The 26,369-nt window shown below is 37.1% G+C and overlaps 1 protein-coding gene and 1 long non-coding RNA gene across 9 annotated transcripts in view; one reads left to right on the forward strand and one right to left on the reverse strand.

Moving 5' to 3' along the window:
* The window catches only part of LOC105479608 (contactin 6), a 307,236-nt gene that overhangs the window by 89,014 nt on the left and 191,853 nt on the right, over nucleotides 1-26,369 (forward strand). Inside the window, exon 2 of one of the 7 annotated variants that reach the window (XM_071092094.1) lies at nucleotides 3,780-3,841. The exons of the other annotated variants lie outside the window; for them this stretch is intronic. The gene's annotated coding sequence lies outside the window, so the exon portion shown is untranslated. The remainder of the gene's footprint in view (nucleotides 1-3,779; nucleotides 3,842-26,369) is intronic. 7 annotated transcript variants of the gene reach the window in all.
* The window catches only part of LOC105479607 (uncharacterized), a 41,042-nt gene continuing 32,051 nt past the window's right edge, over nucleotides 17,379-26,369 (reverse strand). For both annotated transcript variants that reach the window (XR_003017597.2, XR_003017596.2), the window contains exons 2-4: nucleotides 19,624-19,830; nucleotides 18,534-18,614; nucleotides 17,379-18,166 (exon numbers count right to left, since the gene is read on the reverse strand). This is a non-coding gene — a long non-coding RNA (uncharacterized lncRNA). The remainder of the gene's footprint in view (nucleotides 18,167-18,533; nucleotides 18,615-19,623; nucleotides 19,831-26,369) is intronic.

Genomic DNA, 26,369 nt, shown 5'->3' on the forward strand with positions numbered 1-26,369 from the left:
TCTCTATGTGATAGCTCCAATACCTGTGTCATATCCAATCTGATTCTGTTGATTGCTTGGTCTCTTGGTAGTTTCTTTCCCCCCACTGTTTTCTCATACACTTAATAACTTTTTGCTGAAGCTCAACATTTTGTCTGAAAGAGTAGAGACTAAATAGTTTCTAAACCTAGGAATAGGCATGTTTTTACTTCTGGTAGGTCTTTAGTGTGGAAGTTTGAGCAATATAGTCAGGAGTTGTGCTGGGTTTGGGCTTGTTATGTTTGCACTCTACTACAGACTTCCACTTCCTTTGGTTATACTTGTGTTTAGAGTGAGAATTGGTCTTCCAGAGAGTAGTCTGCTTCACTCCCATCTTTAGGGTCATCTCTTCACACTGCAACTGTCTGTTAGTCCATTTGCATTGCATTCCTGTGTAAAAGGAAATCCTGAGGCTGTGCAATTTATAAAGAAAAGAAGCCTATTTTGGCTCATGGTTCTGCAGGCTGTACAAGAAGCATGGTGCCAACATCTTCTGGTGAGAGTCTCAGGACACTTCCACTCATAGGAGAAGGCAAAATGGGAGCAGGAGCATCACATGGCGGAAGAGGGAGCAAGAACGAGATGAGGGAGGTATCAGGCTTTTTTTAAACAACCAAATCTTGCATAAACTCATTGAGTGAGAACTTACTCATTACCACAAGGACAGCAACAAGCCATTCACGAGGGATCTGCCCCCATAACCCAGACTCTTCCCATGAGGCCCAGCTCCAACACTAACGGTCATATTTCAACGTGAGATTGGGATGTGACAAAATATCCAAACTATATCAATCTTGGAGTCTCTACCTACACACTTTTGTAACTCTCGAAGCTCTTAATCACTGTTAGATGTCACTCAAGGCTTTTCAGCCTGGGAGTGTGGTGGTAAGAGGGACATTGTTGTTCTAATTAAGCCTTGGTTTTAGGCAAATTAAGTCCTTAGGTTTCAGGAAGGTGGCTGCCTCAGGATTCCAGTGTTTCCCACAGCTGTAATTCTGGGAAGGGAGTAGAGTTTTATTTTTAATGCTTCCAATCTCTAGCTGCAATGGCTGTTCCCTAGTTCCCTAAGACACTTTCTCCTGCAGTTTAAAGTTTTTCTCCCAAGGAGAATTAGGGGAGGGTGGGATACAAGCAGGACCTCTTGCTTTTCCTGCAGTGGCTGCTGTTCTCCTCCCCATGTTTTGTACAATGAGGATTTTACCACAGTCATTTTTTTGTGTGCATGAGCTTCTGGTGAGGCCCAAGGAAAGAGCCTATTCTAAGTGCAAATTTCTCTTTTATCTCTTGCCCCAAGATTTTCTACAGTGAGAATCTACAAGCCAGTTAAAATTTGTTTTATGCCTGCAGCCAACTGAACCACATTGCTTCTTTACTAATTTGTTACCAGGTGAGCAAATGCTAGCTTACCCTGTCTCCCCATAGGCACATATCTTTTTTTAGGTTTTAAGTTAGTTGGTACTCCTGCAATCACAGCTCTCTGACTAGTTCAAGAAAAGTTATGAATTTGCAATTTGTCCAATTCTTTTTTAATGCTGAGAGTGGGCATAATACTTTTTTATTCCAGCTTTGTTCATCCCAAGCAGAAATTGGAAGTCTCTGAAACTTAATTTCAAATAGTTCAGCAAAAAAATGAAAAGAAAGAGAAAGAGTAAATGAAAGAGAAGGATAAGGAGAGAGACGGTGAGAGAAAGATATATAAAGAAAGAGCACAAATGCGGCAATGCATCAAGAATTAATGAATCAAGATGCAGTGGGTATGGGTATTCATAATACTTTCCTTTCCATTTCTGTGTTGACACACAGACAGTGCTCAATTAATTACCTTGAACGTAATTAGGACATAATTTGCTGAATGACTGTATTATTCTTCTTATTAGTTCCCACCAAAATAGATGAATCCATTTTTTTCCCTTTCTAGTTTGACATTGTTACCTTAAGATACTAATCCTGCTAACTCTATTTTAAAATCCAGGTTTACTAAATATTTTATCTACTTATCTGTCAGCAATGTTTCAAATAGAATAGAAATGCTTTTACATAAATTCATCACTCATCAGCTAATTGGAAAGAGCATTAGACATGGAATTTTGGAAAACAGGCTTAAATGCAAGCTTATTCATTTCACCAATATTTATGGAGATCTTACAGCATTCTATTGATTGTATAAGAGGTTTGGGAGTGAACAGTAGCTCTGCTGCCTCTCAGTCCCTTGCACATGCACAAATTTTTATTGTTTAAGCCTTGGCCTCCACCTCTGTGAAGTATGGATAACAATGCCTCCCTCATTTGCTAGAGTTAAATTCCCTGTTATATGATAAAGTGCTTTGTGAATTATAAACAAATGATCCAAGAGCATATTATTATAATTCTCTTCTAGTTTCTTACTCACTTGTTCTAATCTTTTTTAAAATTTTTTCTTTGCGTTTTTGTAGTGTCCTTGGCCTTGGTTTCTTACTTTATTTTATTACGACTGCTTACAATGTTATAGTCATTTACAACTTCATGTTAATCAAAATCATGAATTTCAGCAAAGGCAACAGTCCCTGCCTAGTCTATGACCTTTTTTCCCTTTGATCCTGGCATCTGAAAGCTTTTTATACATTCTAATTCTCTTCCATTTTAATAGCTCTGTGAAGCAGTACTATTTTCTTTGACTGATAAGATCATTGAAGGTGACCTGATTTTCTCTAGAGATGCACAATGAATAAAACACATTCTCCCCTACACACTCACTAACTCACATCCCATAAAGGGGGAAAAATCCTGAGGATGCTCTCTCTCTATAAAGGTCATAGAAAAAGGAAATAACTTCTCAGATATTGTGATTATGCATGTATCATCAAATTATGCAAGCTGCTTATTATTCCAAAACTTAGGGGGTTTTTTTGTTGTTGTTATTTCATCCTGTTTTACATAAAACTGAGTAGCAAAGGTGGCAAAACAAATAGAGCATTTGTCTTTGTTTGTGTATTTTTAATGAGCCGAATAACACAAACACCTTAATTTTGAGGGTGTATCTTGTTGAGACACAATATTATGGATACCTATTTGTATTTGTGTGTATGTGTGTCTCCAGGTATTACATTTATGCAGTTTCCAGTTGGAAAGGTGACCTGTTTCTATGGAGGTATGTGCCCTGCACATAGGGTATATCCCTTGGGACTGGTTTGTGTGTTAATGACTCATGGCTTACACAGCTAGGTTATTCATGGGTGTGGAAAATTGATATTTCAGAGCATTTTATTCTGCTCTGTCAGGCTTGTTCTTCATAAGGAATCAAAACAGCGATAACATTTACCAAAAACTACTGACTAGAATATGCAATGTGTATCTATGCCACACATTTTTTCTTTCCATACACTCCATCATAAAATACCTCCTCTGCCTATCATCACCGTGACAACATCACTGCCAAACCCCTATCCTCATATGCTCATCACAGAACATCTCATTTTGTTCAACAACTGTGCTTTGTTTCTTAATCGTTCTGCTTTTCAAAGCTTTATTCTTTCTAGGCATTCAATATATATTGAGTAATTTCAAGGTATTTTTAAATTCATTCATTCTACTAATATTTTCTTAACTATTTTCAGCTACTCTTCTAAACATCTCATTCAGAAATTGTAGAAGAATCTACTCACTGTTTTGTACCAATATCCAAGGGAGACAAATAAAACTAGCTCAACATCCCTATGTATGAACTTTTAGTAATTTTATTTCTCCACTAGAATTGGAATCTGATGAGCATCTTTGTTCTCCAGATTTCAACGAGGTACTCCAGGTAGCGGACTTTCCACAGAGCCCTAGAAAGTGAATCATGGAGGTGAGGATACTGTTCTCTGAAATTAATATAGAACTATAGTTACTTGGTAGTTTATATTGAGCAAGTCTTGTTAAGTCCACTGTAATTCAAAATAGTAATATCATCCTAAGAAAAGATGACAAACATGTAGTTATAGTGAGTATTCTCTTGGTTTAACTGATAGCATTAATCAGCATTCTGTATTAAGAAAAAGGCAATCATTTGCTCACATTCTATTCTCCTTTTCCTTAGTTTTTTTTTTAATTTTTAGCTGCAGAAATGTAACTCATATACAAAGTATGCCTATAGTTGTACCATATTCCACACATTTCATATGAGTAAAAGAACCGAAAATTGATGAAACATGCCTGAATGCTTGTGATATAAAATTATATTTCAGTTCCAGCTATAAAAGTGTAATACAATCAAAATGTTTATCATGCATCTATGAATATTTTTTCTTGCATGCATAATGGTGTTGCATGAACAATTTAATTTCTTCTTTGAAAAAAGTAATCCTAGAGAGGTCTATTCTATATCTTTTCAACAGATTTATCAAAAGACCAGCTCTATAAAAGTCCAGATTGAATGCATAAAATGTATTGTCTCAGGTGATTATTGTTTAAAAAATTTTAACTGTATTGTTAACTTACTGAAAAGCGTTGGTATAATTCCACAGGCATGGCCTCTTTTCTTCTTATCTTCATGTGTGTGCTAATGTTGTGATCTTTTTAAAAGGCCAAGATGAACTGTCCTGTATACAAAGATAAAAGATTTTAAAGGCAATGTATAATGCTACTGAATTCCTATTGAAATTTACAGTTTTCAAAAAACAGAATTCATTCTAACACCAAAATTATTGTCAGAAAAAATATAAATATGGTAAAATAAAAGGCACCTGTGAATCTGAAGCTACCATGGTTCAAACTCTTCTGTGAAAAGACAATGGCATTCGAAGTCATACTATGGCTTCATACCTATTATTAATCAATTAGTAATTTTCATTGTATGAAAAACATACAACTAAAATTTTAAATTTAAAAAGAAATGGATTGATTAGAGACCAGGTAATCAGGCTCTTGGCCATGACCATATTTTTTTTTCAGTGTTAGTTAAGTACCAAAGTATTTCACAAAGATCAATATTCTATTGATTGTACAATACACAACTAGATTTCATATTTTTGTAATCCTCGGCATTACTTATTTTCTGCACATTCTGGACATATTCCTCCATGTTTATTTAAATGGTTTTTACATCTTATAAAGAGAGTACTTTTTGTATTCAAATCCCTTATTCCATTTCTGGCAACCTTCCAAGAGAACTCTAGTCTGAAACACTGCATTGATTTTCTGTTGCTGTATAGTAATATTACCACAATCATAGTGGCTTATAAAAACACATTTATTATGTCACCTTTTCTGTGAGTCAGCAGTCTGGACACAGCTCATCTGAGTTTCTGCTTCAAGTTCTTATCTGAAAGCTACAATCCAGGAGTCACCCATGACTGGGTTGTCATGTGATGACTCAACTGGGGAAGGGCCTGCTTTCAAACTCAAGTGGTTGTTGGTAGAACTCAGTTACTGATTGTTGGATTGAGGGCCTCCATTCCTAGCTGGCTAGTAGCTGAAGGCCATTTTCAGTTCCTTGCAATTAAGGCCTTTCCTACACAGTTGCTTGCTTCATTACAGTGTGCAAGTTGAGTAGGTAGTAGAGATATTCTCTCACAAGGTGGAAGGTATAATCTTATGTACCTGGTCATGGAAGTGATTTTTTTTGTTGTTGTTTTGTTGGTTAGAAATAAAGCACAGGTTCCACCTTCACTCAAGAACAAGGGATTTAACAGGGATATTAATACCAGGAGGCTGGATCATTGGGGGTCATCCTAGAATCTTCCCTGCACACTTTTAATGTTTTACAATTGGTAGTTTGGTAATTTTTCCAAATGAACACTGTAAAAGTATAACAGAAGAAGTTGTATATGTCATTGAATGTAGTTCTAACCCAGAAATTACAGTGAAGGTAATGCTCATATGACAGGATGGGCAGTTTCATTATTATTGGTCCTACCTGTTACCAAGAATTGTAATGATGTTTTATTGAGAAGAATGTTCTTTGAGATTGGTATGTATCATAAAAATGCCTCTCTTTAACTTAATTGTGGATATTTGTCTATGAAGGTCAGGTATTTGTTTTCATAATAGGCCATATTTGAAGGACACAAAAAATTTATATAAAAGTACTAAACAAACTGAAGCCCAAATTTGCTACTAGTTCTGGTACACTACCATAACATATTGATTACACTGAAATACAGTAATGGCTCTCAATATGGACATCTGAAAATAAATAATAACTATTTGATTATCCTAGGAAATGTTTTGGATAGCTAAATATGGTCTGAATAAAACTTATATAGCTTAGGCATTAAGTATATATTTGAATGGGCAAAGCTTATGAAATAATGCATTATTTACTAGAACATTTTCACTACTGGTATTTTCTACTAGAAGTCCAAATTAGGGAATCCTAAGAGGATATAAAATTAATTCAAATATATAAAAATATTTTGGCTGTGTTTATAGCATTAGGAACAAGTTGTACTCATTTTAGCATTACATTAATGTACATTTTTCATGTATTAGAGGAGTAAACAGTTCTAACTACATGAAATAGTAAAAAATAAGATATATATGCATAAGTCTCCTCATTCTGTTAAGAGCAGTTAGACAGTAAAGAATTATTTCTAAAATTTGTGGAATAATTATTGCTTATAAAATTTTTAGCTAATAAGAAATTTCAGATGGTTCAGAAGTTAATAGAATACATCCTATTTGATTCAGGTACCTTAAAATTCCTTCTCCTTAAAAGTGTTGGATTAAGGAGTTTCATAATTTTTGAAAAATTTTCTATTTATTGTCAGTAGTTTTTACACTTACAGATTTTTATTTCTTCCACAGTGAAATCATTTATTTAAAAAAGGTGTTTCTAAAATATGTGAAGAGAAAAAATAGTGCAAAATATTTACTTTGATACCAAGAAGAACTTTGATTATACATATATTCTAAAAAGGTATTAAGAACCTCCAGGGGTTCCATTTCCACAGTTTGATAATCACTGCATTAGCACAAATCCCTGGAAGTATGAAACACTTTGTCTATGTTTGGTATAAAGTCCAATGAATGTGCTAATCTATGCCATCCTGGCATGTAGTCAGCATCTGTTAATAGATTTCATGATATAAATGAGATAGTGCATGTAATGTACTTACAACAATTAATGACACAATAAATATTATGTGTTAGAAAAGCTACATGTAGCATAGTAATTGAGAATACAGACTGAAGACTGCGTTGGTTCAAATCCTTCCTCTGCCCCTCTGTAAGCATGAATAAAGTATTTAATTCCTGTACCTCACTCTTCCCCTTTGTAACATTGAGTTACTAGTAATAACAACTTGTGAATATTATATAAATGAAAAACACAGTGCGTTGATCACATTAAACACTATATAATTTAAAAGGTCATTGTTATTATTTATTTCCTAGAGACAGATATAATCTTAATACATTTTAGGCTTTGTTACTTTCAGTCATTTAACAAATATTGATTAATTCACCTACTACATGCAAAACACTGCACCAAACAGCATGAAGAATACAAAAGGGAAAATAAATGTGATTTTTGTGATGGGAGTGTTTATTGCTTAATATAGGATATAATATATTTACATATATGTTAGTTGCATATGGAAGAAAACGAAAGACAGCACAAGAGATTAAATTCTCAGAGAAGAGAAAAAAAGTAAATTCTATGTATTTATGAAAATCACTTTAAGAAGTGTTCAGAAGGTTGTTAGAATTGAGCCACTGAGATGGCTGATGTTACCAAGGTTTACTTATCATTGGAAAAGAGATTCGTAGGTACATGTTTAAATATGGAAATGTTTCATATCTTCAGACATTAGTGTCAACGCAAACCCAATTTTCACAGCTGGCTTCACATACTCCAACTACTCTCTCAAAATTACTTAGGAGAAAAAAATGACCTGTTTCACTTTGGCCATTTTGAGAAACTTTCAGGAAAAGAAAAAAAAAAATCTTTAATTTAGAATAACTTAAATATTGGGGCTTACAGATTGACTGGCAAAGTCAAATCCAAATGTAAGTTATTTCACTACTCTGCATCCCACTTAGGTGTTTTTCTTTCGTGAATATTTCCTGGGAGATAGAGCTCTTTCATCTTTTATTTGCAGTGTGAAAAGCAAAACTGACGCCTCTTAACTTCTAATTTAGCTTTCTGAATGGGAAAGACAGCCTGAAAGTAGCTGTGGGAGGAGTGCAGCTTGGTCGAGCTGGCTGGAGACCTTTTACAGTGCAGATGGAGCCCCTTTCTCAATGGTTAAGCGGCTGCCAAACTCAGCAGCCCTTCTGAAGTCGCCTGGTCCCATTTTTTTTTTTTTTTAAATAAAAGGGTTAAAAGAAAAAAAAAAAAAAAAAGAGGTAAGATAAACTGCCCTTGACAGTATGATTCCTTTACCTTCCCTCTGCCCAAATGCAGATAGAAAAGAAGTCTTCCCATCTATAAAGGTCTATTTCATGTGACCTAAGAGGAAAAGAGAAGTTGAGAAATGAAGCCAATTAGGAGCAATGACAGCAAAACAGGTAGTACCTCCATGTGTCCTAGCAAATGGCCCAACGTGAGGATTTTTACCTATTTTATCCCATAGAATGACTTGCAAGAAGCCTTTGTTGTTGTTGTTTTTACCATTCATAGACTTCCCACTGATAAATTCCAATGGTCGATTTTTCCCTTAAAGTGAAAACCTTCCTTTCGGAGCCAAGCAACTCAAAGAAACTGCCTGATGTGTAATGAAGTATGTTTTTTGTAGCCCACACCAGTTCTATCCATACATACTTTTTTTTCTTTTGACACCTTCACCCCCTGCCTTACGTTCCTTTGAGCTATGGAAGCCAATGAGGATGAAATAATTAAAGTTTGTGCCTGCTGTACAAAAATCATTCTCTATAGGCTCTGTTTTTATTTGATCTTTTGTACAAAACATAGCGTCTTTATGTACACAGTTATAGGCCCATGGTGTCAGGCCACAAAGGCTTCATTTCCCGCTCTCCAGAGTCCTGGTGTTATTCTCCAAGCATAAGTTCAGTAGTTTCCCTCCTCTAGCCCAGCAGGTGTCTGGGTTTCATTTTTGGTTGTCATAGTTTTCACAGGGAGGCTGTGGTGGTCTGAAGTGTCACAGCAGGGATCCAGCATTGCCCCTACCCAAAATTTGCTAGGTAATTTGTGAGGCCAAGGGAAAAATGCAAATGCAGGACCTCTTGTTCATAAATTATTACGTGGGTCTTTTCATACACAGTGTGTGTGAAGTCACACAGGTCAGATGCCCAAGAAGCTGGCTCTGCCCCTACTGTGCCAGTCTCTCCTGGGCACATGGATGGCAGGGACCCTTTGTACTGCTCTTCTGTGAAACAAGAAGTCTGTATGGTTGGTTGGGCAGTCTATTCTTTCCTGTGCGGTTCCTGTGCCTCCTATGGTGGGCCACACCTCAAAAGCCCCACACTGTACCGCCTTCCTTGGAGGACAACACTATCTTTATTAAATTTTGCACACCCACCACCCCCGCCAAAACTTACTCTTTTTTTCTATTTAAATACCATTTATTCACACCCCCTACAAATACATACATGCAAAATCCTTAATAATGACCCAATTATGCAAGCAAATAGTCAAGCAATGATAAATAGCAACTGAAAAACCATATACCCACCTCAAGGGTAGAGAGGACTGAAGTCTTTATGAATTCAATGGCTGGTCTGCACCCTCAGAACTGGAAGGGAATGTTTGCATTTCTTCATTTAAGACTTCTCCCCTCCTCCTTTCTAGAATGAACTGAAAGACTTCTTACAAGGCACCACCTCTTATAACCCTTTCCCCCAAAAGGAGATTTTTATATTCAAAAACATTGTACATTCATGTATTAAGGCTTTTAGGATTAGCAAGGACTTTAACTCTTTGGAATTTGCAGAAGTGGATAATGCAATTATATTTGTTAAAAGTTTACATTTTAATTGTATTAGAAAAAAAAATTAGTGATACTGCATATGTGGAATTAGCCACGCCTGTGTACACTTGCTTTTCTTGTGGTCTCCATGGACTGAAATTTGGTTAAAAAGGCAAATTTAGCAAATGAGGTTTTGAAAAATGCCTGCTCTTTCAACAAACCCAACAATAAATAATGAGAAATAATTAACACCGTAACATCAAAAGTGAATATTGCCAAGGACAAAGATAAATGATGGCCAAAAATACAGTGAAAAATCTCAATTTAAATATAGGAAAAGGGAACTTGACTTCCAGAGAGCAGTAGGTTTCCTCCCAAGCCTATGCTGAGTAATATGATGTGAAATTGTTACCACTGCTTTTCTATTACAAATCTTCCAATTCAGTTTTCTTTATTGACCCAATTCCCTGGTGTTTAGGGCTAGGCTGCTTTTTTCTGTACACTTGTGATTGCTTATCCGTCTAGCCTAGCCTTGAGTTATTTTATTTGATTGGTAACACAGACCTGGCAGAAGCTTCACCTTTGGCATGCAGATGTCCACAGGTGATGTAAAAAGAGATTGAAAAAGGCATTCGCTGAAGGAAAAAAAAAAAAAAAAAAAAAAACAAGGCTCAGCATGATTTGACTGCCATCTATCTACAGGTGTAGCTAGAATATATGCAGTAGGCCAGAAATTATATCCGTCTTACAATTTCAGAACAGTCATGTGACCCAAGTTTATAATTGTTGGTGCCATAAGAGACCAAATATCTTAGTGAACCGCTCTTACCCTACTCCTACACATTCCATTTCATTTCTGAACATCATTCATGACCATTATCACTGTCCACCTTGTTTTGTATAAATGCATGTTTAGGCATCATCACATCTACTAGCCTCTAGGTCCCTTGAGGTAAGAGCTTGTCCAATTCCTTCCTGAATCCTTCAAGGTGCTTACCACATTGACTTGTACATCCGGAATAGACTTAGTATTTGTCTAGTAAATGGATATATGAAATAATTCATATAATGGTTTTGGACTGTTAGAGCCAGAAATTTAGATTATATACACCTTGACTGGTATTACATTGCCTCCTTCACGTTTACTCAATTTCATTTAGTACTGTGGATGCTTGCATTTAGTACTAACTGCAATGAGAAGCCTTCGAGGCCACATCTGAACCCAATGGGAAAGAATCCTGTGACTGAATAGTAATGTCTGCCAAACCCAAGGAAGTGAAAAAATGCCACCATCTCTACTATAAAGTGACTCTCCTCCACCAGAATGTGTTCCAACCTCTCTTTTTACAGGCAAACAAATTGGGGATCAGAGTGGCAAAGCATTCTATTGCATATCACAAAATTAGTAGCAAAATGATGATATCAATTCAGGTTCTCAGACTCTGGTTGTATTAGTCAGCTCAGGCTGCCATAACAAAATACCACAGACCGGCTGTCTTAAACAACAGACATTTATTTTTCACAGTCCTAGAGGCTGGAAGTTTGAGACCAGGGTGCCAACACAGTGAATCTGGTAAGGGCTCTCACTGATTTGCAGACGGCAGCCTTCTTGCTGCATCCTCACATGGCCTTTCCTGTGTGTTTGCACAGGAGAAAGAGAGACAAAGAGAGGGGAGTGGGAGAAAAGTCTCTGATGTCTCTTTTTATAAGCTCACTAATCCCACTCTTGAGGACTTCACCTTCATGACCTCATCTAAACCTCATTACTCCTAAAGGCCCCACCTCCAAATAGCATCACATCGGGGGTTAGGAATTCAACAAATACATTGTAAGGGCACATAACCATTCAGTCTATAACATTAGTCACATGCACTTTGTATGTCCCAATATCTCTTCTCCTATTAGACTGACTCTAGTTCTCTTTTCACTGAAACTGCCTTGCATTTTGTATCATCATTTCAGGCTTGGAGAATTATAAACAGCCTCTAGGAAATACACATGGTTGAGTAGTTTGACAGGTGATGAACACAATGTGATCAAATGCAGTGGCTGTTTATAAAATGGGTGCCTTGCAGAGGAGAGTTTAAGCAAAGTTTAAAAATTGAGAAAATCCTTAATCACAGCTCTGTAGAAAAAAAAAAAGCTGTAAAGGAAAACAGAATGGTACAGGAAATACTCCTCAGAGAACAGTGGTGAGTGAGGGATAATATGAACTACCTATAAAATATGTTCTTGACCAAGTATATATTACCTTCAGCCTGTTCTTTTTGATGCGTGACTCACTATCTAGGGATCCCCTTCTCTTGGCTCACTTGGCAGCCTGTGAGATTAGTTTTCCCAATGCAATTTATTACCCAGGTGGTGGGTACATGTTACATAAGTCCAGAAGTCATTACTCACCACTTTTCTTGTCTTCCTTTTATTATTCTTTTAAAATATATGTTACTTCTACTTCATTATTTTCAACCATCTCAGAGCATGGTTATTGACATGTACTTTCAGCATGAGGAAAGGAAGTTACTGCAGATAACATAAGAATAAATATGTATTTAGTCTCTGTCACTGGTTCTAATACTGAGCTCCTAAAACTCTTACAATTTCCTGAGTGATAAGAGTGCTATGAGCATCTTTTGTCCTAATATTTGTTTTTTGATCCTGGTTCCTGTCACAGAACTCTGGAGCTCCTGATTCTAGAGCTTGGAATTTCCTGGATCATAGGAGTGTCATTTGTTCTAATGATGTGACTCGTGGTGGGCTACTGGATAGCTCCAGAGTGCGAGCTGGCCACTGGAAAGCCCAAGTCATGATTAGAAGCTTGGAACTTTCAGTCCCATCTCCCATCCTCCAAAAAGGGGAGATTAGGTTAATAATTAATAATGTCTGTGTGATGAAGCCTCCACACAAATCCCTAAACTATGAGGTTTGGAAAGTTTCTGGGTTGCAAATGCATCCCTGTGCCAGGTGGGTGGTGCACCCCAACTCCACAGGGACAGAATCTCCTGCACATAGGACACTTCTGGATCTCTCCCTATTTACCTTTTTATCCAGCTGTTTATTTGTATCTTTGTAAAAACCTGTAAATGTGACTAAGGTTATAGCAAATTAGCTCATCCTAAAGGGAATTGTTGAAACTCCTAATTTATAGCCAAGTTGAACAGAAGTGTGGACACCCTGGGTACCCAATCCTTGCAACTGGCACCTGAAATGGAGGATATTCTTGTGGGACTGAGCTCCTAACCTGTGGGGGCTACACTTACTCTAGGTAGTTTACTGTCAGAATTGAATTAAATTGTAGGACACACCCAACTGGCGTTTGCAAAGAATTGGAGAATTACTTGCTATAAAAGAAAACCCCATACATTTAATGTCAAAAGTGTTGTAAGTAGAATAACAGCTTTCTTTCACTCTAAATTATAATTTTTTGAAAAATCACTGTTACTTACAGTACACATTCTGATTACAATAATAGGAAAGCAGAGCCTCATTTTGATACCTACCTACTTTATTGGGGTGTTGTGCTCTAGTATTTAGTCTGCATCTCAAGTAACTCTTCAATCTGCCTCCTCCTTTTGATTCTTTTAGGTCAGTCCTTCATTATCTCTTGTTAGAAGTCTCCTAATCTTCTAATGGATAAACTCATCTAGTAGATAACAATGGGATAATATTCAAAATTCTTTTTTTTTTTTATTTTTTTGAGACGGAGTCTAGCTCTGTCGCCCAGGCTGGAGTGCAATGGTGCGATCTCGGCTCACTGCAAGCTCCGCCTCCCGGGTTCACACCATTCTCCTGCCTCAGCCTCCCGAGTAGCTGGGACTACAGGCACCTGCCACCATGCCCGGATAATTTTTGGTATTTTTAGTAAAGACGGGGTTTCACCATGTTAGCCAGGATGGTCTCAATCTCCTGACCTCTTGATCCGCCCGCCTTGGCCTCCCAAAGTGCTGAGATTGCAGGCGTGAGCCACCGCGCCTGGCCTCAAAATTCTTACATAGCCAGAAAGCCTTCATTGATTCTTTTCTGTAGGGTACCACTAATTCCCACTTTTCTGAAGTGCTTGTCTTTTCCAAGGCACTATGATTTTAATTTCTCTACATCTTTTTTACTTGCTAGTGCCTCTTCCTATAATTTCTTCCCTCACCATGTATTTCTGGCAAGCTACTACTAATCTTTCAAAACTTAAAAAATTAATATCTTCTGGCCAGGAAGCTATTTCCTGTCTAGTATTCTGGTTGTAGGAAACTGGAGTCCACATGGATCATACAATAGGTTATTTGCAGCATTTGTAGGCAAAGATGCCTCATTTGCTGCAAATGTATAATGGACAGTGTGCTCATTGAGCTCCATTTTCAGTCTACAGAATCCAGAACTGCTTTCAGAAGTTCTGTTCTTCTGGAGGTAAATAACTTGAACCTAAGTCCAAAATTATTTATACATTGTTACAGATGCACACCCGCTGCTAGGCCTCAAAGTTGTACCCCAACAACAAAGATAGCAATGACAAACACACACACACACACACACACACACACACCCCTGTTGTGCACATATGTGTATACATATACTCATTGTACAGAAAGCCTTAAACCTTCCCTTGAATATGAAAATAAGTTATTTATCTTTTATGTTTGTCCTTCCTTATCCAGCTTAGAATTAGTCTACCTTCAGTGCATCCATTGTCTACCTTCAGTGCATCCATTATTGCTTCCTCAACTTAGCTCACCCACACAGCAATTAAACTCCAAGTATTTGAACAACTCAAAAATTCCGTATGTGCAAGACGCTAAGTGCATAAAAATCCTAGGGCCTGAATAACAAGAATTACTCAGGAAACGTAGCCCACTCCGTCTCACTTTTTTGCAGTTTTGTGTATGTACATTAATTTGCCTAAAGTTGCTGTATTGGCTTAATGGAACACCATTGCCACCTGCTGGCTATATTAAGCTATTAAAGTCCTGCAATTAACCAAACTAAGCACAAATTAACACAATCAGGTTCTGCTGCGCTATTGTTGCAAATAACTTTTACATATTTAAATTTAGAGTGCACAGTGTGACACAGCTTGCCATTTAATGACTCAGCATGCATAGAGTAACCTAAGATAACCAACATTAAGTGGAAGTATTATGCCTTGGCACTGAAGAATATAGACTGACATCAAAAATAAGAGTTTCAAAGCTCAGTTCCACCATTTGTTAATTATGCAATCTCTAACAGGTCACTTAACCTGTCTAGACTCACATTTTTTAAAAAGGTAAAAAATTGAATAATATTAGTGCCTTCTTCATAGGGTTAATATAACCATTAATGAAATAAGAAATTTGAAATGCTTACATGACACCTACCATATGGTTCACAATCAATGGATGTTCCTGCATATTATTTCTCTAGCATTATTATACCTTTCTTCTGATGGCCAAATATGTAAATTCAACTGTCTTTCTGGGCCTCCATTTTCTTATGAACTCTATGGTTTAATTTATAAATATGGTCCAATGCAGTTTCATTTGTTTTATAAAATACAATCCACTACAGGTAGTGCTCCATTTGTTCAACCTTATTTATATATGACGCAGCCCACTCTGTGAACACCAGATTTCAATCATCATTGCCTTCCCACTGAACTCACTTTTATAAAGTCAAAGCATAGTTTACAGTAAACAAAATACAATGATCATAAGTGTTCAGATCAATACATTTTAATAATTGTATATACCATGAAACTGACACCCAAAACAAGATATGAAACATTTTCTTATATGTAGGAAATTCCTCATGACTTTTATCTATGTTTTTCATCCAAAGCGTGTGTTATCCTTATGCAGGCCCTATGCTAATCTCTGAATCATGTCAATTTTAGTTCACACAACCAAAGTAGACATGACACATTGCAATTCTGATCACCTCTCTTTTTCTCACAAATCCAGTAGAAATTATAAAGAAGAAAAAGCAACAATTAATCCAGAAATGCTATTTAGTGAATTGAAGATCAACACATTATAGGTGCGCATTGCCCCCAGAATGCTTAAAGGGAGAAATCTTTTAAAATAAAATGCAACTATAACATTATTGATATTTTTAAAGGGAGACGACAGGATATCTCTTAGAGAAATGGAAGTGCCTGTACAGGGCATCATGTTCTCAGACTCCTCACTTCAGAATCTGATTCTCAGCTCTGTGGACTTGGAGACCGGGTTATCTTAGCACTCTCAGAGTGGATCAGATCTTTAGGGAGAAAACTTGCAAAAAAAATTTAGAAAACATTTACATATAAATCAGAAAAATGATATATTTACTTACATTAATTAATATAATATATTAATATGCTAATAATGTATTATTGCAATTTGTTGTTTTCTTTTTTCATTTATCATATACTTACATCTCTTATCCAGGATTCCCTATTCTCAACCTTTAGTTCATTATCACCCTCCTCTCCTCACAAAGGAGACTTTTGAGACCACTGCCAATGAAATTTTGATACTGCATTTGTGCTGTATATCTGTATATATCTGTTTATATATTTCTGTGCTTTATACATGGAAAGTAACATTTTCTTTCATTTCTCCCAATACCCCAGAGCCAATTTTCACCTCCTTGGGGGCAATGTCGACTCCATTGAGAACATGTGTCTTATTCCTTTCTTCCTGCTACCTGGCAGCATGAGATATTATATTAATCCTGCCTTTTTATTTTCTGTATTTTTGATGCTTTGACGTCTAGGGTCTTGCTGACTCTGGACAGACCACCTTTTTCAGAGTTAGGCAATTCCTAGAGATAAAAAAAAAGACTCACCTTCCCGCGTCTTTTACATATGCCTTTAATAGGCAAACCAAACAATCTACAACCCACATCCCAACCATCTCCTTTACTGATCCTTTACACTCCATGCCAGATTCAGCTTGTCCTAATTATTCCAGGGCCAGGTTCCAGACAATTGAAGACAGCCTCTGCACCCAAGAATCTGAAGAGATGATCCAACTAGTCACTCCTAAGCCTTCTTACATTGTATTCTTTTCCATGGAAACCTTTATACAGGCTCTTGCCTATGTTTTTCTCTACTTTCTCTGCCTCTAAACTGAGCCTGGTGATTCCTCCTGAAACCGTGCATGGTGGGTCATGCCCCCTCCTCTTGGGACCTGTGAGTAATAAACCATCTTTTCAATGGTGATCTTCTCCTGATTTCTTGGTTTCATGATACCTGAATAGTAATAAAACCTACATTTAAAAATACGTATGTATCAGGGAGTTGGTTGGCCAGTATAGACTATGAATAATCTTGAGAGATATTTATTAGAGTTTTGATGAAGCCTTGTAAATTCCCCCTGTTCTTTACAAACAGTGCTATGAAAACACTACCAAACTCTTGTTCTTTTTATTTTTCTTTTCTGGATCTATGCAGACATCTTTATAGTTAATTGACTTTTTAGTAAAGTGTAACTGATTAAACTCATAGACTTTGTTTAGGCTCCACCTTGTTCTGCCTTCTTAGTTTACCTTTTGAATGAAACTGAGTGTCCCCAAACCTTTTCAGGCATATATTTATAGTCAACTCCTGGGGCTATTTTGACAGACGGTTGACTTCATTCATTATGTATTGAATCTTAATATTCTCACCTTTAGTATAATCTTATTTCTACATTTTTGGGAACACATCACTATAACTTTCTGTATTCCATACAAGACCTATACCAGATATTTCTGCAGCGAAAGAGAAGTTTGTTTGTTTGTTTGTTTGTTTTTTCATGAGCGAACACAAGGCTTGCACAAAACTCAGCAGCAAGTAATTCCTTTCTTGTCCAGTCTGAAAAAGTGCTCTCTTTGTCACAAAGCAAAAAGAGACAATGAAAGAGTAGGTTCTTATTGCCCCATCTCATTATTGTTGATGCAAAACTAGACTAATTTGCTTGTAGTTATGGAAATGTTTCCTTTAACCTTGGCGACTCGATCAGAAAGAATTTGTTTTAGAGATGGGCATTGCTTAACAGCATTTGGCATTTGCTCAGGCTGAAGATTCATCGTGAGAGTATGAGCCTTCTTTCTTTCTTTAGTGTAGTAATCTCTGCAGATATATCACATGAAATATGGTGCAGAAAACCTTGAGCCTAGTGGCTGGTATAGAGGCAGTGTGCTTTGAGTAAGGTTCTTCAGTTGGGGCCTGCATTTTCTCTGGAGCCAAAATACTTCTGACCTCAGCAAATGGCTTAACTGCTCTGACAAAAAGTGGATGATAATGATAACACTTCCTTCTTTTCAGATCCATAAGAAGAGGTTTTTTTTCTTTTCCTTTTTTTTTTCTGTTTCGTCTCCTGCTGAATGCTTGGTCTCTAAAAGTGATTGGCAGAGAGAAGACAATAAATATTTGTTGTTGAATGAATTAAGCATTATGATGAGGGTTAACTAACATTATAATGCATAGCTCTTGGACGAAGAGCTGACATATCATAGGCCCTCGAAAGATATTCCTTCTAAAACCAATGACAGCAGAAACAAAATAAATGCTTCATACTCAGTAAAGGGTTTGGTGATGGGTTCATAGAAAATTTAGTAATTTTAATATTAAAAACTACCATTTATGCCATCTGATTATTTATTCACCAAATATGTATCAAGCAATCACCATATACCATGCATTATTGTAGGTCCTGGAAATTCAGAGGTAAACAAAAATAACCAAAAGTAAAAGATGCCCACCTATAAAACTTTCTGCCCAGCCTAGCGCAGGTTAGAGTTCCCATATGTCTATCAGTGATCAATAGCTGCGGGAGAAGAAACCTGTAGAACAGTGAAACAAATAAAGCATTCAGATCATTAACTTTTTTATTAATCTTTTGCCATTTGTGGATCTGTCAGCTTCTCTAAAACTCTTGAGATACAAAAGCATTATCTCTGAGACAAGAGATAATTCCCAGGCTCTCCTCTTGATTGCCCACGTTTGTCTGAGAGAATTTCTCTACCAGTTGTTTCAGGTTACAGACATAATTGGCTATTAGTCATTGCAATGCCATTGTTCATTGACATACCTCTCAGCATCATCTCTCAGCCATCTGCAAAGCAACGTCCTGGTTTCTGATTAATCTTTGACTGGTCATTGAGGATATTGAAGCAGCTCCTGGTTAATTAGACCATTTTGTCTCTAACCTCATCCGTTCTCTGGATGTAATAATAGTGATAGAGGTGGCAGCAATTGTAAGCACAGCCCTGAAAACTTGCTAATCAGCCTTTGTGATTTGCCAGGGGTGCCATTGTTTAAATTGTTAAAGCCAAATTGTTGTGAGAGGTAGTAAGTGGGCATTTTTATCTCCAAGTCAATTACACTCATTTAGTGAAACCAAAGGAGCTCATAAATTAAAAGTAAATAAGTAAATAGGAAAGCAGCATCTACAACACTTAGTGATGTAAGTCACACACGTACACACCACATACAGGGTGATAAAATAGAGAAATGTGCACTTATGTGGAGAGGAAGCCCACATAGTGATAAGGGGTGAGGGCTCCTGACTTTACCAGCTGTGTGAGCTTGGGCAAGTAACTGCTCTCTGAACCTTCTTATCTGTTAAATTGAAGTAATATTAAAGCCTACAGGGACATTGAAAGGATTAAATTACATTAATAATTTATGTTGTTTCATTAAACAATATTTTATAAGCTATCTCAAAGTCTGCTCTATTATGTGTGCTAATTATCTGGTAGTTACTATTATTCTAGAAAAGTATCCTATTCCCCCTAACTCATGCAAAGAAACAATGAACATTTCTAATACTTCACATTAAAAAAAAATTACTTTTACAATATCTACAGGAAATCAGGTAAAAAGCAAAGACAGGCAAGCTTAGCTCTTTCCACTGGACTTTGTGAGATGTGTCTAGTTGTACTAGAGTTCAGGCGAGCATTAGAAGAGATGCTGGAGGGCAGAAAATGAAATGAACTTCATTCTATGAAGTACTTGAGATTTGTCTTTCCCAGCATTTCTCCATCATCTTTCGAAGACCTATTAATAAAAAACAAAACAAACAAACAAACAAAAAACTTATTCCTTGATATGCTACCAAAAAAAAATTCTTCATTCAAGTAAGTTTGGAAACCACTGAGTATTACATTTCCCTGTGAAGAATCATAATCATTATTTTGGTGTTAAAAGGCCTGAGAAATCAGGAAAAGTTCTAATAAAAGGAATAAAAAGAATTGCTTTGAATCCTTTAACCTGATTTTTCCAAAATACCCCACACAACATGTGTTACCACACAAATTGTATTTTGAAAAAATGCTGGCCAGGCACAGTGGCTCACGCCTATAATCTCAGGGCTTTGGGAGGCCAAGACGAGTGGATCGCCTGAGGTCAAGGGTTTGAGACCAGCCTGACCAACATGGTGAATTCCCATCTCTACTAAAAATACAAAATTAGTCAGGTCTGGGGGTGCATGCTTGTAATCCCAGCTATTCAGGAGGCTGAGGCAGGAGAATTGTTTGAGCCCGGGAGATGGAGGTTGCAGTGAGCCACATTCCACCATTGCACTCCAGCCTGGGCAACAAGAGTGAAACTCCGTCTCAAAAAAAAAAAGAAAGAAAGAAAGAAAAAATGCTGAGCTACAATATAGTAGGTTGAATAGTGTCCTCCAAAGCATTCACACCCACCCAGAAATTAAGAATGTGATCTTATTTGGAAACAGAGTTTCGTATTGTAATTTGTTAAAGATCTTGTAATTTGTTAAAACCTAGATTTTGACTGGGCCTTAAATCCAGTGGCTGATGTCTCTAAGAGAAAATAATAGGACACACAGATTCAGAGAAGATGGTGATGTGAAGATGGAGACAGATTGAAGTGATGCATCTACAAGTCAAACAATGGCAGTGATTGCTGGCAACCACCAAAAGAAACCAGAAGTCATGGTATGGTTTTTCCTTCAGAGTCTCCAGAAGGAACCAACCCTGCTGACATCTTGGTTTCAGGGTGTAGACTTCTAGACTCCTGAATCATGAGAGACAATATGTGCTTTTTTTTTTTTTTTTTTTTTTTTTTTTCCTGAGACAAGGTCTCCCTCTGTCACTCAGTATGGAGTACAGTGACACCATCATGTCTCTCTGCTGGCTCAACCACCTCAGGCTCAGGTGACCCTCTCACCTCAGCCTCCCTAGTAGCTGGGACTACAGGTATATGCCAAAATGCCCAGCTAATTTTTGTAATTTTTGTAGAGACAGGGTCTCACCATGTTGCCCAGGCTGGTCTCAAACACTTGGGCTCAGCAATCCTTCCACCTTGGCCTCCCAAAGTGCTGGGATTACAGGTGTGAGCCACCACACCCAGCCAAATTTGTTGTTTTAAGCCACCTAGTTTGCTGAAATTTGTTGCAGCAGCACTAGGAAACTAATTCATATTTAGTATTTTTTAAATGGCTATTTGAAATGTAAAAAAAAAAAAATGCCATAAACTATATTGCAATTAAAAACTTTGTTCTCTCTTCTGCCCATTTGTTTTGGTTCCATTTTTTGGCAATTTGAGGTAGATGGAGGAATTGGAACACGGAGGGAGGAGATAAGAAGCACTTGCTGCTAAGTGAGTGATTAAGAGCGCACTTATGGCTCAAAAGAAAACTCTCCGTTGTATTTTATATTATCACTTGTGTTCTTGTCAATATAAGTACTTGCCACTTGTGAATCATTTTGGTGTTTGTGAAAAGTTTCTTAAACAGTCAACTCCTTCCATGCTACCACCAAAAGAAACAAATAAAATAAATAATAGGCAAATACAATAGCAATGTTTACTAAAATTAAGTTTTTCACTCTGCTTAGCTTTGAAATCTGTATGGAAAATTAAGATAAAGGCCTATATTTTCCTATATAAAGAGCTAGAAAATTTTGTTTTGAGACATATATATATACATTTTTTAAGATGGAGTCTCGCTCTGTTGCTGAGGCTGGAGTGCAGTGGTTCAATATCTGCGCACTGCAATGTTCACTTCCTGGGTTCAAGTGACTCTCCTACTTCAGTCTCACGAGTAGGTGGGATTACAAGTGTGTGCCACCACACGTGGCTAATTTTTGTACTGTTAGTAGAGATGGGGTTTCACCGTGTTGGTCAGACTGGTCTCAAACTATTGGCCTGAAGATATCTGCCCACCTCAGGTTCCCAAACTGCCAGGACTACAGGCATAAGCCACTGTGCCCGGCTCAGCACATATTTTTAATTCAGCTCTTTGGAGAGCTACATCTACTGAGCACTGCATGGGCTTGGTCTCACTGTGTAGGTGAATCTTGGTGGACGGAGGCCACCTGTGATACCTCTAAAGCTACAGTAAGAACAGCCAATGCCATGGCATCAAAGGAAGCCAGAGGCATTTGGACCCTTTGGGGTCTGGCAGGCAAATAAAGAAAAGGCTAGATTTGACCTGAGTCTAGTTTCTTCTCTTCTGGACACTAACTCATAGCTCATAACTGGACTCTTTTTTAAGCTCCATAAATGCAAGCATGACAGCTTCTACTTCCTATGCATATGTGTATACAGAGTTTGGACATGTTTTCCAAATCGTAAATGAGATTACATCCTCATTCTTTAAGGAGGCTCAAAATAACTTTATGTCACTTTGGTTATCTCTCTAGCCCCACTTCTTGTCGACTTTTTCCTTAAGAAGATTAACTTGACTTCTCTAAATACCCCTTTATTTCTCTGAAGGCATATGCATTTACTTACCCTATACTCTTTCTTTCTTTCTTTCCCTTTCTTTCTCTTTCTTTCTTTCCCTTTCTTGCTTTTTCCCTTTCTTTCTCTCTCTCTCTCTCTTTCTCTCTCTCTCTCTCTTTCTCTCTTTCTTTCTTTCTTTCTGTTTTCCCCTTTCACCACGCCCAGCTAATATTTTGTGTGTGTGTGTGTGTGTATTTTTTGTAGAGACAGGGTTTGTGTGTGTGTGTGTGTATTTTTTGTAGAGACATGCTGCCCAGGCTGGTCTCAAACTCCTGAGTTCAAGTGATCCACTCACTTTGGCCTCCCAAAGTGCTGGGATTATAGGAGTGAGCCACCATGCTCAGCCCCCTATTCTCTTTCTAAAAGAATCAATTCACTCTTTATTTCCCTATGGTTGGGTTAGCATCACGGCTTCTAATGTTTGACTGAATGGTTTTAAATTCTCCCCTCCATGAAACGGGAATATTAGCTTTTATTCTCATGGAGTTTTGTTGAGATTTGAATCGGATAACAAACGCCAAGTTAGTACATGGAGAGTTGTCAAAAATATCATCATCATCCTCATTTTTCATATCCCAGCTTAATTATCATTTGCACTGAAAAACACTCCCTGAACCTTACAAGATTCAATTAGATAAAATTAGAAAACCCCCATCATCAATTCCCTTAAATCCAGTAATTCTACTTCTGGAAAATTTTGCTAAGAAAGTAATTCTAAACTCTAAATTTAGGAAAAACATTTATTATTGCATTATTTATAATGGAAAACAGAAATATGGAGCCACACAAACATTTTCATTTCATTTAGACTTATCAGTCATGTGATGGATTGTTAGGAACCTTCTGAAACATATTATTCCATTAAAAATAAAAATTCACAAGGAATAGCAGAGAAATCTCTGTGTTATACTGTTAAACGAATAACAGCAGAGATTAAAAATTGATGGGATAGTATAGACAAAAAATCCTGGAATTATGGGTGCAAATATCCTAACAGTAATTATTTTGCAATGTAAAAATTGGGTATTTTTTCTTCATTTTTCCAAGTCTTGCAAATATTCCATAATAAGCATCCATTACATTTATAATGGCATAAAACAATAATCTTAATCTTTAAAAAATGCTAGTTGAGTAAATAAAACTTTTTCCTGCATTTTCTTGCCAGTTCATGGCACTGGGAAGTGTCACATATTTCTGTTGTCTAACTGTTCCCCTATGGTGAAAAACAGAGAAACATGTTGATAAAGAACACAAAGAAAGAGTGCATGACTAGGCATGAGGAGAAGGAAAAGCGTGATGCACGCTCAGCTGTAAAATGTTTGAGCGGGGCACAGTGGTTCATGCTTGTAATCCCAGCACTTTGGGTGGCTGAGGCGGGCAGATCACGAGGTCAGGAGATCGAGACCATCCTGGCTAACACGGTGAAACCCCGTCTTTACTAAAAAGTACAAGAAATGAGCCTGGCGTGGTGGCGGGCGCCTGTAGTCCCAGCTGCTCAGGAGACTGGGGCAGGAGAATGGCGTGAACCCGGGAGGCGGAGCTTGCAGTGAGCTGAGATCTCAGTCACTGCACTCCAGCCTGGGCGATAGAGCGAGACTCTGTCTCACGAAAAATTTTTTTTAAAAAATTTTTTTTACAAAGTCAATGTAACAACTCAGGGAAACTATTTGTGTTCAAACACTGAAGAAAGACAGGAACCCAAATTCAGAACCAGCTGAACCTTGAAGGAATAAACAGTAAATGTCAAGGGCTTTTCTCACACAGGGAATGAACCAGTTTTCCTGTTCATAAAAGAAAACAAAAATGTTGAGTGTGAGTCTGAAAAAAAAAAAAATGAACTTCCTCATGTTCGTCATCTCCATAAACTCTCCCTGTCATTTTATGTTTATATCGAGAGGAAGATAATATAGCATAATGAAGAACGGGATGCTATTTCATTTTCTTATTTCATATTTGAATTCAGTCTAGTATAATTATGGTGTTTATGAAGTTTAAACTGATGTAGCAAGAGAGTAATAGGGAGAATAACTGATCATGCACTCTCAGCATGGTAAGGAGCATTTCTTGATAAGAAAGATAACTTTACCAAGTACAGGAAATATGTAAGAGGTTTTATCAGCCCATAATTTTAATTTATGAGATGCTTTCATTGTGTTCCACTGAAAAAATATCAATGTATTTCTAAATATGTTAGTTTTAAAGAAAAATGAGAGCAACAGTAGCAAAACTGTCCCACAGTTACAGACAGAGGCTAAACAAAAACAAAAATACCTGCTCCCATCTGCGAGAAAAGAGCTCGTAAAGAACCAGGAAATTATAAATGAGCAGATTTGCCCTTGGCTGTAGGCAAGATCCCTGAGACAGTAATAAGAAATGAGGTTACCAAACATCCAGAGAGATATGAGCTGATAAAACTTAATCAAGCTAGTTTCACAAAGGGCAAATCTTTTCTGACAAATTTGGTGGCATTTTTGCATGGCACATGGGGCAGGAGAAGTACGTGACAGGAATGAGGGATAGAATTCAACTTAAGAAGGCAGAAAGCCATTGATGATATACTTGAGAATGAGGTAAGGTCTTAGCTTTCCAAAGGAGGCCACTTGGGAGACATTTAACCCAAATGCATTGATTTCATTAAGATATTTATGTTGACAATAAACATGAAGCAGGGTTGATGGATTGGTATGCTTAGCAGTGAAACCATCGTGGCAAAATTATGTCTGTTATCATCAAATAATGCACGCTAGGGGTGCATATGTATGTTTGCCATTCCAGATTTTTTTTAGAGTATTCTTGTCAGTTATTTGCAGTCATGCACTGCATAATGACATTTTGGTCAATGACTGACTCCCCCCATAAGATGGTGGTTCCTTAGGATTATAATACCTTTTCTATGTATAGATATGTTTAGATACACAAATACTTCCCACTGTGTTGCAGCTGTCTACAGTACTCAGTACAGTAACATGCTGGCTGTGCAGGTTGTAGCCTAGAAGCAATAGGCTGTGTACCATACAGCCTAGGTGTGTAGCAGGCTATACTGTCTAGGTTTGTGTAAGTGCACTCTGTGATGTTCCCACAATGACAAAATTGCCTAATGACACATTTCTCAGAATGCATTTCCATTGTTAAGCCACTCATGACTGTATTTACTTTTTCCAAATGTTTCTGTTATTAGTATATATATACAGAGCCAGTGACAATTCAGAGAGACACAATCTTATCTCAAAGAGGAACCAATGGGCCACACTGTAATATCTCAATGATAATAATAGGTTTTACAGAGTTTCTAGCATCTTTACTCTGGGACATTTTTTAAAAGCGCTTTTAGTTGTTTTGTGTACTTGACAGTATGCTGTTATTTTTCAAAGGTTAATGTTGAAGTGTTCTAAAATTGGGAAAGTAATAGGGTCAAATACCCAGAAGTTCAAAAGAAAGAATCAGAGTTTCCTGCTTAGTTGGTCCCTCAGCATCAATGTACAAATAGGCTTCTCTCTTTCATCTTAAAAAGATAAATAATCAAAACTGAAATACATAAATACAAACAATTTCTCTAGGTCCTACTGTTGTTTCTGCTCATCGCTCACTTCTCTTTGCTGTCTTCTTTATAGAGTAACTTGTACACCATTCCGTAGTTTTATTTCAGTCCTCAGTTTATCTCAAGCTTGGCCTTTATGTCTCAGTTCATCTTGATTTGAGAGTGAAATTTCTCCCAAAGAAGAAACAAGAGACTTTCTGATGATCAACATTAGTGTCTTATTGCTGTTGCTCTTGTTTTTCACTATCACTCTCTAACATATATAACTCTTAACATATGTAACCAATATAACTCTTAACTATATCCTCCTTGT

The sequence above is a fragment of the Macaca nemestrina genome, chromosome 2 (assembly GCF_043159975.1).
Source record: "Macaca nemestrina isolate mMacNem1 chromosome 2, mMacNem.hap1, whole genome shotgun sequence".
NCBI lineage: Eukaryota > Metazoa > Chordata > Mammalia > Primates > Cercopithecidae > Macaca > Macaca nemestrina.